The 16,287-nt window shown below is 38.6% G+C and overlaps 1 pseudogene; it reads right to left on the reverse strand.

The window, feature by feature from the left end:
- LOC122646265 overlaps positions 1-16,287 on the reverse strand; it is a 41,515-nt pseudogene that overhangs the window by 12,043 nt on the left and 13,185 nt on the right.

Consider the following 16,287-nt stretch of genomic DNA (forward strand, 5'->3'; position numbering starts at 1 on the left):
AAGGGACTACACACTCGATTCTGTTTCTCCAAAGGACAGAGTCTTCCTCTGTTTTGGTTTATTATTACATGGTATCAGAGCTTTAAATAAATCAAGAAATCATCTTCTCAAATCTTGGTTTGATTGGTGTTTCAAGAGTTCACATCGGTTTCTGGCTGCAGCTGCCTATGCTGCATGTCTGCATGTTGCCCTAAGTTTCTCATGCAATGAAGACAAACTAGGGCTTATTTTTTATCTACATTCTACTGCTAATGAAGATATCTTGCTGAAGATATATTTACTTATGCACAATTTGATCAAAGCTTGAAGATCTGATTCGGGCAATCTTCCACCATCTGATTGTTATTCAAGATATTCCAAAGGAGACTCGATCCAGGTTTTTAATATATTTTTCTGACTTGATTCTCTGCAATCAATCTTTTACTTCTTGGCTGCGGTAATCTGTTTCCTGGGATATTTTTTTTATATATCTCCTTGGCTATCCAATCAATTCTGATCCTGGATCTGATCAGAATAGTATTTTACGACTTAAACACTTATTAAGTGATAACAGGGGTGACCTGAATGGACACGTTCAAAGAGATAGTAGAGGCTATGAAGGCATGCATGGAAGTTATGTAGTTGGAGAGAGGAATGAGGAGGGAATCTCAGTTTTGGAATTTGCAGTAGCTTATGATTTATCCATTCTGAACTCCTTATCTGAAAAGGACAAGAACATTTAGTTCCCTATAAAAGTGGGCACCATAGTAGCCAAATAGATTTCTTCCTAACAAAGTAACAAGAAGGTTCGACAGATTGTCTTTGTAGGATTGTAAGGTTATTCCTAGGGAGAGCCAAACCACTCAACATAGATTGGATCCTAGATATGTGCCTCATAACGCAGAATCGTAAGAGAGGGAAGCCTACTTGCCCTAAGGTAAGGTGGTGGAGCTTAAAAAGAGAGTTATTGAATTCATTTACCAATAAAGTGGGCAAACAAGGAAAGTGCGACTTTGGAGGAGACACTACTATGATGTGGAGATAGATAGCAGTTTGTATTAAGAAGGTTGCAAAGGAGGTTCAAGGGGAATTGAAAGGTACACGCATGTCCCTAGGGAGACCTGGTGGTGGGATGAAGAGGTCCAAAAAGCCATAAAGACTAAGAAAGCTAGTTTCAAAATATGGCAAAGGACTAAAGAGGGCGAGGATCTTAAAAGGTATAATTTTTCCAAGAAATGAAGCTAAGAAGATTGTGGGGAAAGTAAGGACGAGGAAATATGAGGATCTTTATAACAATTTGAACACAAAGAACGGGGAAAAAGCTATCTTATAGATCGCTAAAGTAAGGGAAAGGAAGAGTAGAGATTTTGACCATGTTAGATGTATTAAATCTGAAAATGGTAGTGTTCTAATAAGGGATGAGGACACTACAGAGAGATGGAGAAAATATTTCTACAACCTACTAAATGGAGACTTCTCGAGTAATAGTCCCCTTGCGGGTTGCATTATTCACCAAGACACCACATGTCACAGATACATATGCAAAAGTAGGGTGTCTGAAGTAAAAGAACCTTTAAGAAAGATGAAAGTAGGCAAGGTACTAAGCCCAAATGGAGTCCCAATAGAAGTATGGAAGAGCCTAGGGTTAGCTGGTTTAATCCAAGGTACTAAAACTCGGAACTTGGTACCAACTCGGTCCCTTGAAAAACCAAGTCGAGTCGAGATCTCGCCGAGTAGGTGCATTTTTTTTTTTCCAACTCGAAGCCTCAACTCGGTGGGTTTTAGACCTAGTTGGGTTTGAAACTTGGTATTCAGCCTATTGTATGCCATTTAAACACAATTGCACTATCAGATTTTGCAAAAACAAAGTCCAAATTGGAGTTATGTACCGGTCAAACTTAATTTGGTGTGCATGAATGCTGTCAAAATCGCTCTGAATGAAAATATTTTCTTGGACATCAAAACAAATGAATATTTTACCGCACTTTTGGTTTTTAGTAATGTTTTACCATATTAAGATTTATGGAATTTTTAGATTTGAGAAAAACCACAGCATTAGAAAGTTGAAAATTGCACCAACCGCCGAAAATCTAGTTTTTGTTCTTTAACTGGGGGGTTGACTTTTTTTTCCTTTTGGAATTTGATTTTTTAACTATTTTTATTGGATTCAAATAGGGGGATTTTTCTTATTTATGAATAATATCTTAAGTAAATGAAATACAAATACACTTACTTAAATGATATTAGACATAAATAAGTGTCTTTCTTAGTTCCTGGCCTAAATAAGTGTCTGTATACCAAGGTTTGCATAGATAGGTGTCTGTATAAGAAGATTTTCCACCAAGATCTCGAGATCTGACACTCATATAAAGGAGTTTGGGTCGAGATCTCAAGAACTCGGCGAGATCTCGGTCGAGTTGTTGCACTTTTGCAACTCGTATGCCAACTCGTCTCGGTTTCTCAAAAAACCGAGAAACTCGCCGAGATCTCGCGAGTTCTCAAACTATGGTTTAATCTAGCTAACCAAGTTGTTTAACAAGATGCTGAGCACAAAGAAAATGCCAAATGAATGGAGGAGAAGCAGTGGCCCCGATTTACAAAAATAAAGGAAATATTCAGGACTGCAATAACTACAGAGGTATAAACTTATGACTTTATGAGTCATACGATGAAGGTATGGGAGAAGGTTATTGAAGCCCACTTGAGAAAGAAAACTACTATATAAGAGAACCAATTGGCTTTATGCCAGGAAGACCCACAATGGAAGCTATATACTTGGGAGACTCATGGAAAGGTTTAGAGAGAGCAAGAAGGATCTCCATATGGTCTTTATTGACCTAGAAAAAGCCTACGACAGAGTCCCTAGAGAGCTAATCTGGCATATTCTAGTTAAGAGAAGAGTGCCATGTAAATACGTGGACATATTTAAAGATATGTACGATGGTGAGGTGACTAAAGTAAGAGCTATGGGGGACCAAGGTAGTAAATTCCCAATTACTATAGGGCTACATCAAGGTTCAGCCTTAAGCCCTCATTTGTTTGTGTTGATCATGGATGACTTAACCAAAGACATACAAGACAAGGTTCCTTGGTATATACTTTTCATTGACAATATTGTGTTTGTAGATGAGACTAAAGAGAGGATTAACACCAAGCTGGAGTTATGGAGATCAACCTTGGAATGAAAAGGTCTTAAGTTAAGTAGAACAAAGATGGAGTATATGGTGTGTAACTTTAGTCACACGATGACAATTAAGGTGGCTAGTGTTGAAGAGAGGGAGATTCCTCAAAGTGACTATTTTAGATATCTAGGCTCTATCGTAAATAAAGAAGGCGACATAGAAGACGATGTTGATCAAGGAATTAAAATAAGATGGTTGAAGTGGAGAGGTGCATGCGGAGTGCTGTGTGATCGGCATATTCCTTTAAAGCTTAAGGAAAATTTTATAGGACAGTCATACGGCTGGTTATGATGTATGGAGTAGAATGTTGGGTAGTTAAGAAGAGTCATATAGATAAAATAAGTGTAGCAGAGATGAAGATGTGGAGATGCATGTGTGGCAAAACTAGGAAGAATAAAGTAAGGAATGACAAGATTAGAGTTGATGTGGGAGTTGCCCCAACTCAGGATAAGCTTTGCGAAAGTCGTTTGAGGTGGCATGGCCAAGTTCAATGGAGGCCTTGGGATGCACCAGTACGGAAGAGCGATTTGGTTCTGATTGAAGGACCTAAAAGAGATAGGGGCAGGCCTAAAATGACCCTAGGAGTAGTAAGGAAAGATATGTATAGTTTAGGCCTTGTCCTAAGTATGACTTTAAAGAGAGCTGTTTGGAGGGCTAAGATCCATGTCGCCGACCCCATTTAGGTGGGTTATTGATGAGTAGTTGTTGATGTTGTGCACTTTTCTTTTTTCTTTTTGCTATTGTTCTTATTATTTTGTCTTTGCAAAGATCCATGTAGCCGACCCCATTTAGTTGGGATAAGGCTCAGTTGTTGTTTTTGTTGTTGAGAGAGAAGAAGAAACTAACCAACAACAACTTGCAGCAAGATCATGTGTAAAGAAGTTGGTCTCTAAACAGAACTTAAATGTCATCAAGAGATGAAAAAACTAAAACAGGATATTGTCAGCGAACATAATCTGACTCTCAATAAACTAAATGTGACACATGCTTCTCCCCAGAATTCTAGAAAGAGAGATTAATATTAAGAATGGTTTCCAACCATACATATGTTATATTGAGCACATTGTAATAAAACCGCATTCAGTGTTTTTCTTTTATTGATAGTATCTCAGTCAGGTTCACTGTTACAATTTAAACACAGGAAATCCAAGAAAGGAGTTTAATTGAAGATCAATAATGAACAATTAAGATATCAATGCAATCTGGATTTGGTGGAAGTGTGGAACTCGACATGCCAGGTTGAAATCCCCATTTTGATTGCAGAGGTGCCAATGAAAATGAATTCTTCAGATATTAAAGGTTACAGCTAGATGAGTTGAAAAAACATATTTTAATACCAGAAATCCTCTAAATGCTGTTTGAATACGGGTAGCAGCCCATTCTTCTTTGAAATTCTTTTTAACATGACCAGCAGGCTGTATTTGTTGTGAGCTAGCAGGGGAGCTGGAAGCATCTGAACTTGATTGAACCTTTGCGTCCCCTGTTAACGGATCTGAGTTGTGAATAAACTCATCTTCAAGAGTAGCACAATCGATATCTACAGAATGCCTTCTCCAGTTCCAAAACCGATTAAAGGGCGCTGACCTCTACATCATCCAAAAATTAAGATAAATGCTCTCAAAAATGAAAGAAAATGTGAGAAAGAAAGTTCATCATGTTACTAATAAGAGAAAATTCCATTATATCAGTAATATTTGAGCCTACAGACCTAGTCCTTCATGGGATCTAAACCACCAAGGTTTGCTTACAGTATCAAGACCATATTGTCAATTTACAGGGCAGAAATTCTCCATACTCAGCAAAACGAATGCCTCAAAATTTTCTTTGCCAACTGATTTACCAAACACAACAACAGAAAAACTAAGCAACGATTTAAAATATCAAAACAACGGGTGTGTCAAAATGTCAATACAAATTCATGAAAGTGGGCAGCAGCATATGGGGATGCAATTGGTCTGAGTTGGTACAGATTTTGCCTCACCCAAATCCAATAACCAGGATTTGTTGAGTTATGAGATGATGTGGAAAAATTCAATGATAAAAGTAAGAAGATAGAAGGAAAAGGTACAGATTGCAGCTATTAATGGCATAACCCAAACCCACCAAGGTCTAACAAATAACACTGAGCCCGACGCAGAACCTGATTAGGCCTCAGCAACCTTCCTCAATGTCCTCTCCAGCAGCAAATAGCTTGTAGAGTTCACTTGATGCAGCTCCAAGAAGGAAGAAGAAGAAGCCCTGAACTTAGGGTTTGAATAGGGAGCCATAGATTAGGATTATTATTTTCCATACTTAGTTTATTTTTCTTGCTTTTAGATTGAACCGGTTTAGAATTGGTTGCATCCAATTGGTTCAATTAGTCTAATTTAAGTGAAGTGTTCCTATTGGTCAATAGGTCCTAATATCCTATTGGCTAGTATGGAATCTTCTTTTAAATTAGTTGTTTTAAGTTAGATTCTTTTATTTTAAGTTAGTAGGGGTATCTTAGTCAATTTACTGTTTTAAATTAGTTAAGTTAGATTAAATCTCTCCCTTCCACGATTTTAGAACGAGGAGACTTTAATTTGTACTAGGATTTGGCCATTGGCCCTTTATTATAAAAGTAGAAATCGTGGGAGGCTCCCCCACATTGAAAATTTGAAAAAAAATACTGTTTCTGCTGCTGGCCGACCGCTGCTGCTGTTCCTGCTCCTTAGAGTGTGCATCCTTGTGGATTTCAAGGTGGAAAGTGTGGGTGGATTCCTGCGACTCCTTACGCCGTGACGGCTGGGAGGATCTCTCTCTCTGAAGGTGGTTTCATCCTTCATCCTTCAAGCTGCTGCTGGTGGATTCCTGTGGTAAGTTTGAGTTTTAATTCTGTTTTTCTTATTCCTTCTCTTTCCCCATTCGATCCCCCTTTATTTTTCTGTTTTACTTTCATAAACCCTAGCCTGCTGAGTTCTGTCCAGATCTGTTTCTCCATCAGAAATCAATCAAACTTAGGCCATAGCCTCCCTACACCATTATCTACACTCGACCCTAGCTGCTGCCCATAATCAACAGTCAAAACCCTAAATCCCTCTTCTCCATTAAAACCCAAAAAAACCCTAATTTCTGTCTAGACTTATTCAGCCGACAGAATTCCTTCAAATCACAGCCGAACTTCCATTCCCTTGTCCCTCACACTCAACCTCAAGCCCTGATCATAAATCCCACTTTAAACCCAAGTTTTGGTAGTTTCCCTAAGTTCTAAAACCCAAAACCCTAACCCTAAAATTCTGGAATCTGAATTCTGATTTAAATCTGTATCAATTCTGTTTTAAAAGCCTTCCCAAAGCCTGCATATTAAAATCAGATATACAGTGTCCTATTCCCCCATACCTAACCCTAGAATTTAGTTTAAAACCCTAATTCTGCCCAGCCAAATCAGCAGTCTTGTTTGGTGATCCTATTACCTTGGTTCTTACTGAGAATACTCCTACCTAGGACTACATTATCACTTAGTAAGGGTATTATGGGTACTTACTTAAACAAGCTCGTATTTTACCTCCCTAGGTTCTTATGTTAGTGTTGGGGTATTGATGTAATCTTACATGTTATTTCCCAAGTTACTAAATATAAGAGAGAGAAATCGATTCTCTCCCCAAGTGTTTTCTTGTGCATCTTTCTCTTCTTCTTCCTCTCTCTTTATATTTTCCTTAATTACTTTGAACTTGGTAGCAGAGCTGGTTTGAGAGTCGACCAGCATCTTGTCTCTCCAGTTGTTGGTCTTTGGGAGGAGTATGACCGCTATAGGGACCTCCATCTTTCCAATCCCGAAGATGAGGGAAAGGTTTATAGAACATTTGAGAAGGAGCATGTCTTGATTCTCCTTGGTGGGCTGAACCTAGAGTATGAACCAATCCGGGTGCAGATCTCGGGTAAGGCACCCATTCATCTTTGGTTGAAGTCATAGTTGTCATGGCGTCGCCATGGCGTCCTGGCACTGGAGAAATGGCCATATCGACCTATGCCATGGCGTCTGTTTCCCTAAATCTCCTATTTTAGCCTTGCTCTCACCATTCGGTTGCCAGCAGAATTTTGGGGCTATTTCTCGTAGGTCTGGGCAATTCATCCTTCCAAACCTTTGGCTCAACCCTTTTCAACATTGAGGCTCCATCGCACATCAGACCTGCACCTCCATTACTACTGTCAGATTTGGTTCAGTTCCATCGATCTCTTGGTTGCAAGTTCTTTCAATTAGATTCTCGGTGCCCTGGAGAGAACAGGTTATGGTGACTCTTGACTGTGGGTTCTTACGAGGAAGGCCCACCTTCGAAATAACTTCCATTCTGCCACTGGGTTATGGTTCCTTCTTTGGCTGAGGAGTCGTGAGGTTGAAGAAGACTGAATTCCTTTGTTTTTTGTTTCTCGATTTCTAATCTATTAAACCCATTTTCCTTAGTTCCCAACATTACCCTTTTCTTTTACTTCTATTCCCACCATCTATTATTTTCCATTTTGTTCCAAGTATACCCTTTACCCATCAAACGTGCTATCCCACTTCCTGGTTTATTTTCTTTATTAAATTGATTTCCATTACTTACAGTTCTGCCACTCCTTTACAACTTTAGATTAATTACAATTCTGCCATTGCTCTTATGAATCTTGATTTATCTACTAGTTTGCCATTCAACTTTGGATTTAATTACAATTCTGCCATGGTCGACATGATCGCCCTGGCAGGCGACGTGTCGATATATCAATCAGACACCCCTCCACTGACTTGGATCACCGTGACGCCGTGACAACTATGGTTAAAGCATGCATCCACTTACTAAGTGAAGAAACTAGAAGGGTGGCAATGGAAGCAACCCCATCCCTTGAGAGATTTGGCCTTGCCTCTAGCTCACAAAGGAGTTGGCATGGTGAAAATATTTTACAGCACTTTTGGTTTTTAGCAATGTTTTACCATATTGAGATTTATGAAATTTTTAGAATTGAGAAAAACCCCAGCCTTAGAAAGTTGAAAATTGTACTTATTATCGAAAATCCAGTTTTTGTTCTTGAATTGGGGGGTTGACTTTTTATCCTTATGAATTTGATTTTTTTAAGTATTTTTATTGGATTCAAATAGGGGGTATTTGCTTATTTATGAATAATATCTTAAGTAAATGAAAATTCCTAAACAGCAAAAAAAAAATTGAAAACTCATTTACAAACATGAAACCATTTATTTAAATGATATTTGGCATAAATAAGTGTCTATCCTGGTTTCCAGCCAATGTCCAGGAACAATATACACTATCAAACTTGGGTCAAAAACCACAAGTACCATTTTGTGAAAATAGTTCATGCATTGTGTTTAGAATGTCAAAACTAGGTTGTTTACCAAAAACCATATTAAAAAAAAAAAAATTCTAGGTCTTGAACCACCAACTCGAGTTAGCTGGGGAAAAATCACAGGTTTCAACCAGTTTCGACCATATCTCGGTTTCTGGCTGGTCGAAACCCGAGTTTTAGAACCTTGAGTACAGTGAACAATGCATATTACATAGACACCCAAGTACAGTGAACAATACATGTCATAGACACCCTAGTCTTCCATGTCCCAACAACACAATATTGTGAGTCTGTGACTGTCTACTAATATGAACTATGACGTGTTGGATTGGGTCCAATCATGGTCTGATGGAGTCGACGTGCATTGTCCTCCATCTGCATGACATATGAATAGTATTCGAGAAGAAATGAGAGTAGTTTCTTCTCGAGCATGTCAAGATATCCGAGACTTCGCCGAAATTTTGATTGTCTCGGTCGAAACTATATATGTTTAACATCTCGTATGCAATCTCGTCTTGACCAGGTAGAGATCTCGCTGAGATCTCGATGAGTTTTTGAACTATGGAGCCAAGATCGCAAGTGTTCAATCCCTAGTATGTGGCTATGTGCAAGGGGTTTGCGTTTTTGTGCCCCTACGCCTTGTACCCTTAGTGCTCCGTGACAGTGTTGCCACATGATGGTACCACAGTTTCACATGCAGAGCCGTGTGGGGGGGTATTGGGGGGAGGGGGGGCTGCACATGTAGGGGGTGTTGTGTGTTGATATACATTGTTGTGGCCCTTACTTAACAGCTCAAGCTTTTGGGACAAGCGGTTGTAACACCATGATCTGTGTTTGTTTACATTTTCTGCAAGAACGGAAAAAATAGGGTGAAAATAATTGGATGAATTCATTTGGTTGGAAAAAGTGGGGAATTGAGGCAAACGTATCCCCCAATTTTCATCCAAGCCAAGAAAAATAGAGGAAGAGAAAGTCCCAAAACAGTTTTCTGTCATGTCTCAACCATGCAATCTCTCCAATTTTAAATTCTTCCCAAGCAATTTGAAACACAGAAAACTCCAGTGAATATATATGAAACCTCTCACCTTCTCCATTAGATAATACTCCCCTTTGACTATTGGTCTCTTTGATACAGTGGAGCATCTCCATAGATATAATTTTTTTTCTCCAAATGTTCTGCCCACAGTTGCTTTCCGAACAGTCCAAGTGGACAAATTTTTTTTTTAACTTAGTTCCACATGTTGGGTTAAAAGCCCCCAACTCCCTGAGGTTTTTAATGGCCACCAAGTTGATCTGATCATGACAAATGAAAGAAGTACCAACTCAAAGAGCCTCACCTCAGATAAAACAGAAAACCTTAATGAATTTATTATCCTATTGTATGGATTTGAGTCCCTTCAATTAGAACACTCTAATTAATATTTCCCATAAAAAGTTGTGGACAATATGAAACTCTCAAGCATAGTTATCAAACCAGTCTAACCTGAAGTTGACTGGATCAATTTGAGACCTGGGCATAAAATTAAGCTCAATGATACTCAACCTATAAATCATTGAAAAATCAAATCTTCACCAAATTGATCGGGCCCGTTTAATATGACACTTACAAGTTACAACCTAATGCCTACTTAATTCAACTCCTGAAAATCAGGCAGTTATGTGCACTTGATTAAATATTTCATGTACGCTACATGTGCATGAAGAGCACATGTGCGTGCACGTGCACTACAGAATAATATGCAGTCAACTATCTCATGATATTCCAATTCAGAAATAACAAATGGGAGAGTTGAAGAGGGAGAGGAAATTAATGTTCTAGGCCAAGATTGATAAAGAGATAGGTGACTGTAGTATTGCTCCACCTGAGACAATTGGGACACACCTTCATGCAGGACAGCCTAGAGTTCAAATATCTAGGACTGAACTGCAAGGAAATCGTGTTGGAAATAGGGTTGAAACTTGAAAAGGACTAGGGTATAATTGAATAGAAAAATAAGAGCAAGATCAGGAACAAGGGACTGTCATGGATCAGTGAATGGTAAACATGAATAATAACTTTGCCTAAGGATAAAAGGAGAAATAGAAGAAAATAGTAAGAGAGAAGCATCAGCATACTAACAGCATAACAATTCTTTTCACAATCTCCTCCTTTCAGTCCAACATCCAGTTCTTATAGAGCCTATAAATCATAAAATAGCAAAGAAAATAAAATAAAACAGACTCTAATTGTGGGACTTCCCATGTCCTAAATGACCCAACTTAGAGATAAATCTTAAGACCTAGAGTACCTCCTAGACTCCTACTACCAGATCTTCTAACCCCTTGCCCAAGGAACTAGTATAGACTCAAGGGCTTCACTAATGGCCCATTTACAAAATAAGAGACCCATAACAAAACAAAACCCAGCTAATCACAAATAAACCCTCTCCTAATAAAGCCCAAAATCAAATAAAAGTAAGGTAATATTGAATGTGACCCACTTTATTACGGTAATCCCTTGAACCAAAACACAATCTATCATGGTCCTTAGGTAAAAAAAAATCCGGGCAGCTTCAAGGGGATGCTCACACTTAACAGAACCATTCCTCCCACCATTTCATGAGAGAGAGAGAAATGGACAGTCACTGTAGGATGAGGAGTCATAAGAAGAAAATAATGTTGCTGTTGCGAGAGGAGATCTTGATGATGATAGTTGCCATCAAAAGAGAAATTAGGGCATGTGAGAAGGGCAAAGAAAATATTTACTTTCATTTTTGGGAAATGCTAGGAACAAAAGCTGTGTTCATCACAAGTACACATGACGGCTAGGATCCTTTATTGCAGAACGTCCCATCCAGTTATGGATGTGGGTCCTACTGTAAGGTCAAAAGTCCTTTGCCATTTGTGTAATGCACAAGCATTTTAATGCTTGCATTTCTAACACTTCCCTTCATTTGTCTGATAGAGGAGAGACAAGGATGAAAAGTGGGTAAAATGGGTGTCAGGAGAAACGAGGATGTAAAGTGAGTAAAATGGGTGATTGATCAGATAAATCAGAGAAAAATAGGCTCATTTTAGTGGAAACAAGCCTAGGGTTGGGTTACATATATGTTGAGCATTTGGTGCAATAGGTTTTCTTTGTAATAGACCACTTTAATGGGCCTAAAATATGGATAGGAGGAAGGAATATGGGATTTATTAATTACTTGAGTTGTGAGGTCTAGTTAGAGTCCTATTGCTTTATTTCTAAATTCTAATTGTTATGAAGTGTTAGTATTTTGCTAAATTAGGGACTCTATGAGTCCATCCTTTTTTTAAACTGCTTTTGCTTATTTTATGCAGAGTTTTAGTCTATTTTTGAGCCTTTAATACAAGGTTGTAAGGGGCTTCAGCCCTGCACACGAATTTGATGAATGCAATTGGCTTTTGCCTTCAATGTCAGTGAGATTCAGAGCCCCTTTGCTGTAAGATGCAGTAAACCCCTTGGAGGGATGCAAAGGTAGGCTGGAGGGATTCCAGTTGAGGAACAGGTGAGAAGCTTGGTTCATATCTTCGAGTATTCTTATTCTTCTTTTTTCTTCCATTGATCACAAAAAGTCAGATCTTATCTCTCCTATTCTGTGCATGCTTTTCTTTCCATAGTTCTGTTTATTGATTGGTTTAACATACTACTACCATTCTTCTGTTCTTTATTTTCAGTTTCAATTGTTTGTTAGTTTTAAAGCCTAATTTCAGAATCTGTTTTTAAAAATCCAATCTTTCCCATCAATTTCAGAATCCTAATTGCACTGAAACTCTTTAGTTCTGATTTCTGAAACTGGTTATTTTCTCTGTGTCTGGTCTCTGCTTGCTTGTTATTTCATTCTCCATAATCTAATCTGAAACCCCATAGACGTGTCCCTCGAATTCTGCAGATTTCAAACTTTCCTACTCCCAGTAGGATTGTTACATTCTGGAGAATCTCACCATTGGATCTCTTATCAATTTCTGCAGAACTGTTCAGCCCTGAGAAGAGTACATAGACCAGAATTATAGGCATATCAAACTTGCCTTATTTCTGTTACTGGATTTCTTTTGAAATCTGGTTTGGTTCCTAATTTCCTGTGACTCATGTTTACATGAGGTTTTCTTAAACCTACACCCGCAGGTACTAGAAACCCCATTAGTGTCATTCATACATCAATAAGGAAATATTTAGCTCAAGAAGACATCACACACCTCTTCTTTGACTGCCCCTTCACCTCCACCATCTGGAACAAGGCCTTGTCTTCTATCTGGCCGCGGACCAGAAGAGTTTAGAGTTTCGACCGTGAATGGCTTTGGTTGCTGAAGAATTTCCCAGGGAACTCTATTTGTGACACTATTGGGAAGCTTGTTTTTAGTGCTGCAGTTCACCATATCTGGTTGGGGAGGAATATTAGGAGATGGATTTCCAAATCTAGATCTTTCGATACGATTTGGAAAGCCATCTCCTCCGATGTTTCTTCCAAGCTTAGCTGTATCCGGCAGCGACATTGTAAAGATAACTTCAGGAATAGACACATTTTGATTTTTTGGGGCCTTGATACTGCCCTTCTGCGGACCTCCTCCTCTGTGTAGGCTGGCTGGCCGGCTCTCCCCCCCCCCCCCTTTTTTTTCTCTCTTTCCCTTCTCTCTTCTTTTCTTTCCTTCTTGTTCATTGGTTTCCCTTTCCTTTTCCCCTTTTGGGGTTCGGTAATATATTCATTTACCAAAAAAAACAAGGAAATATTTAGCTCTGAAGCAAATAAACATGGCATATTACTCCAGTCAACCCAAATCAACTTGCAAGTCAAATAAGATTCAATCAAGCTGGTACACAACACCTACCTGAAATCCACCATGCTGAACAAGTCGATGACAAAATCAAAACTCAAATAAAAACAGCTAGCATCGGAACAGCACATTTTACCAAGAACACAGTGGTGGAAGAAATTCAATGACGACCACCTCACCTTTTTTTTATACATAGGACCAGCTCAGAATTGTAGTCTAGGAAAAAGCTATAACTGTTGATCTCCATGTTGCAAAAAATGACAAGTTTCTAATTTATACAAATTCAAAATTATGAAGAAACAGCATGTCTTCAAGGATTTCTGACTCTTATATAAAATGATATAAGAAACAAACAACAATTTTGTAACAGATAATTCTACAGAAGACAATATGACTGACATGTTCATCCTTATCTGAAGATTGTGACTTTTCTGACTTCTTTAAACCAATCAATGTTCTCAGCCACTTCCCAGAGCCACCCATGATGACAACCACTCTATGTCTAGCAGATCAAAACCTGCAAATGCCACTAAGAAATCAGCTCTTGTCCAGTAATTCTTATGTAAGACATAATTTTAGCAGCCAAACAAAAGAGGTCGCAGAAAAAAAGATGATGGATGACCTTACAATCCAAGGAGTTACTTGATAAAATCTCAAATTTCTTGGAAATAGGTCCTCAATTGTACATGCCCCATAATATTTTTTTTTTTTTAAATCTTTTTGATACAATATTTACTTCAGAAAGTACAACAGAAATATCTTCATGAAGATCATAAACATGGTCTACATTTTGGCATTTTGGGAACAAAAAATTCAGTGGGTCTACACTAGGATCAGCTCCAGCACAAAAAAACAAAACTAATCAGACGATCATAACCATATATCCTTGCTCTTTCTGATAGTATATATCTTTTTATTACTCACAAGGCCACAAATATATACTTATCCATCTAAGTGTGCCCCATATGATCACTATTTTATAAAAAGAATCTCTAATTAACCAATAATATATTTCGCATACAAAGTTGGTTCCATGGTTATAACTAATAATCAGCAAATCTTAAAAAATTTCATGAGGGGAAATTCCTAAATAGTACAGTTATAAGATGAACATTTACTTACGTATGTATACATGTTTGTATATGCATGCACCACACAAGCCAAATAAACATAAAATGTTGGCACTTCAAATTATGCATTCTCTTTCTCTTCTATCAAATATAACTAAATCAATGGAACCTGCTAAAGTTTGTAACATGGGGGTACAATTTGTTATGTACCACGATAGGGGGAGTGTCCCTATCGTGAGAAGTCTTAGTGTTAGAGTTTACTTATTGTTTTATTCTCTTTCCTAGTTAGACTAGGTTGTTTACTTTCCAAGTCAGATTAAGTTGCTGTTTGGTCGTTCATTCTATCGCAAGGACTGAGGAAGTCCTTGCCTTCTTGTACCGCTGGGATTTATATATATGTACGATGGGAGGGGGACTGCTACCTATCAACTGTTAGTCTCTCCAGCAGTCTCTCTCTTCTTACTTCCTCAATTTCTCTCTTCCTCTCTCTCTCTTTCTCTTGACAGTGATTATTGGTTTTCTATTTCTTATATTCTCACTGTTAGCTTTTAGAGTGGAAGAAGAAGAAGAGAAGAAACTTGAAGAGAGCAGCCAAAGTTTTGGTTTGGTGTGTTATGTCTCAAAACAAGAGACTAACATGCTTATATTGAAAAAAATATATAATTACACACAGGCCCTTGGTGTGTTTGTATCAGAGGAGTTATGTACATATATACCCCTGAATCCCTGATACAACTAGTCTTAACACTCCCCCTTAAGCTGGGTGGTATATGTCATACATACCCAGCTTGTCTAACATAAAACTAAAGTGATGAGTTAAGTCCTTTGGTGAAGATGTCTGCCACTTGTTCATTTGTCTTCACAAAAGGAGTAAAAATAGTCTTAGAGTCTATCTTCTCCTTGATGAAGTGTCTGTCAACCTCAACATGCTTTGTCCTGTCATGTTGAACTGGGTTGTGAGCAATACTTATGACTGCCTTGTTATCGCAATATAGACTCATAGGTTCAGTCGTCTCAAATCCCAATTCTTGAACAAGTTTCTTCAACCACAAGATTTCACACACACCATGAGCCATGGCTCTAAACTCTGATTCAGCACTTGACCTAGCTACCACAGGTTGCTTCTTACTTCTCCAGGTGACTAAATTTACCCCAACAAAGGTACAGTATCCAGAGGTGGATCTTCTATCAAAAATAGACCCGGCCCAATGAGCATCTGTATATACTTCAATTCTCAAGTGACCATTCCTAGAGAAGAGAAGGCCTTTTCCAGGGCATGACTTCAAATACCTGAGGATCCTGTAAACTGCATCAAGATGTCCCATCTTGGGTGCATGCATAAACTGACTCACCACTCCAACAACATACGTGATGTCAGGCCGGGTGAGGGAGAGATAGATTAGCTTACCTACTAATCTCTTATACTTTTCAGCATCCACAAGAGGTTCACCACAATCTTCCCCTAGTTTGTGATTCTGCTCAATAGGGGAGGAGATTGGTTTGCACCCTAAGTAGCCTGTCTCTGTAAGCAGATCAAGAACAAACTTCCTTTGGCAAACATTGATCCCTTGCTTGGATCTTGAAACTTCAATCCCCAGAAAATACTTCAATGGACCGAGATCTTTAATCTCAAACTGCCGAGCCAAATAAAGCTTAAGCTTTGAGATTTCAGCTTCACTGTTTCCCGTGACCACAATGTCATCAACATAAACAATGAGAGCCGTAATAGTGCTGCCCTTCCTTTGTATAAACAATGTGTGATCAGCTTGACTTTGAGTATATCCATTTTGCAGGAGGGCTTGTCTGAACCTCTCAAACCAAGCCTTAAGAGACTGTTTGAGTCCATAGAAAGCCTTCCTAAGACGACACACTTTCCCATTGTCACCAGGATGCTTGACCCCAGGAGGAGAGTGCATATATACCTCTTCTTCAAGGTCACCATGTAAGAATGCATTCTTTACATCGAGCTGATACAATGCCCA

This window comes from Telopea speciosissima, chromosome 1, assembly GCF_018873765.1.
Source record: "Telopea speciosissima isolate NSW1024214 ecotype Mountain lineage chromosome 1, Tspe_v1, whole genome shotgun sequence".
Taxonomy (NCBI): domain Eukaryota; kingdom Viridiplantae; phylum Streptophyta; class Magnoliopsida; order Proteales; family Proteaceae; genus Telopea; species Telopea speciosissima.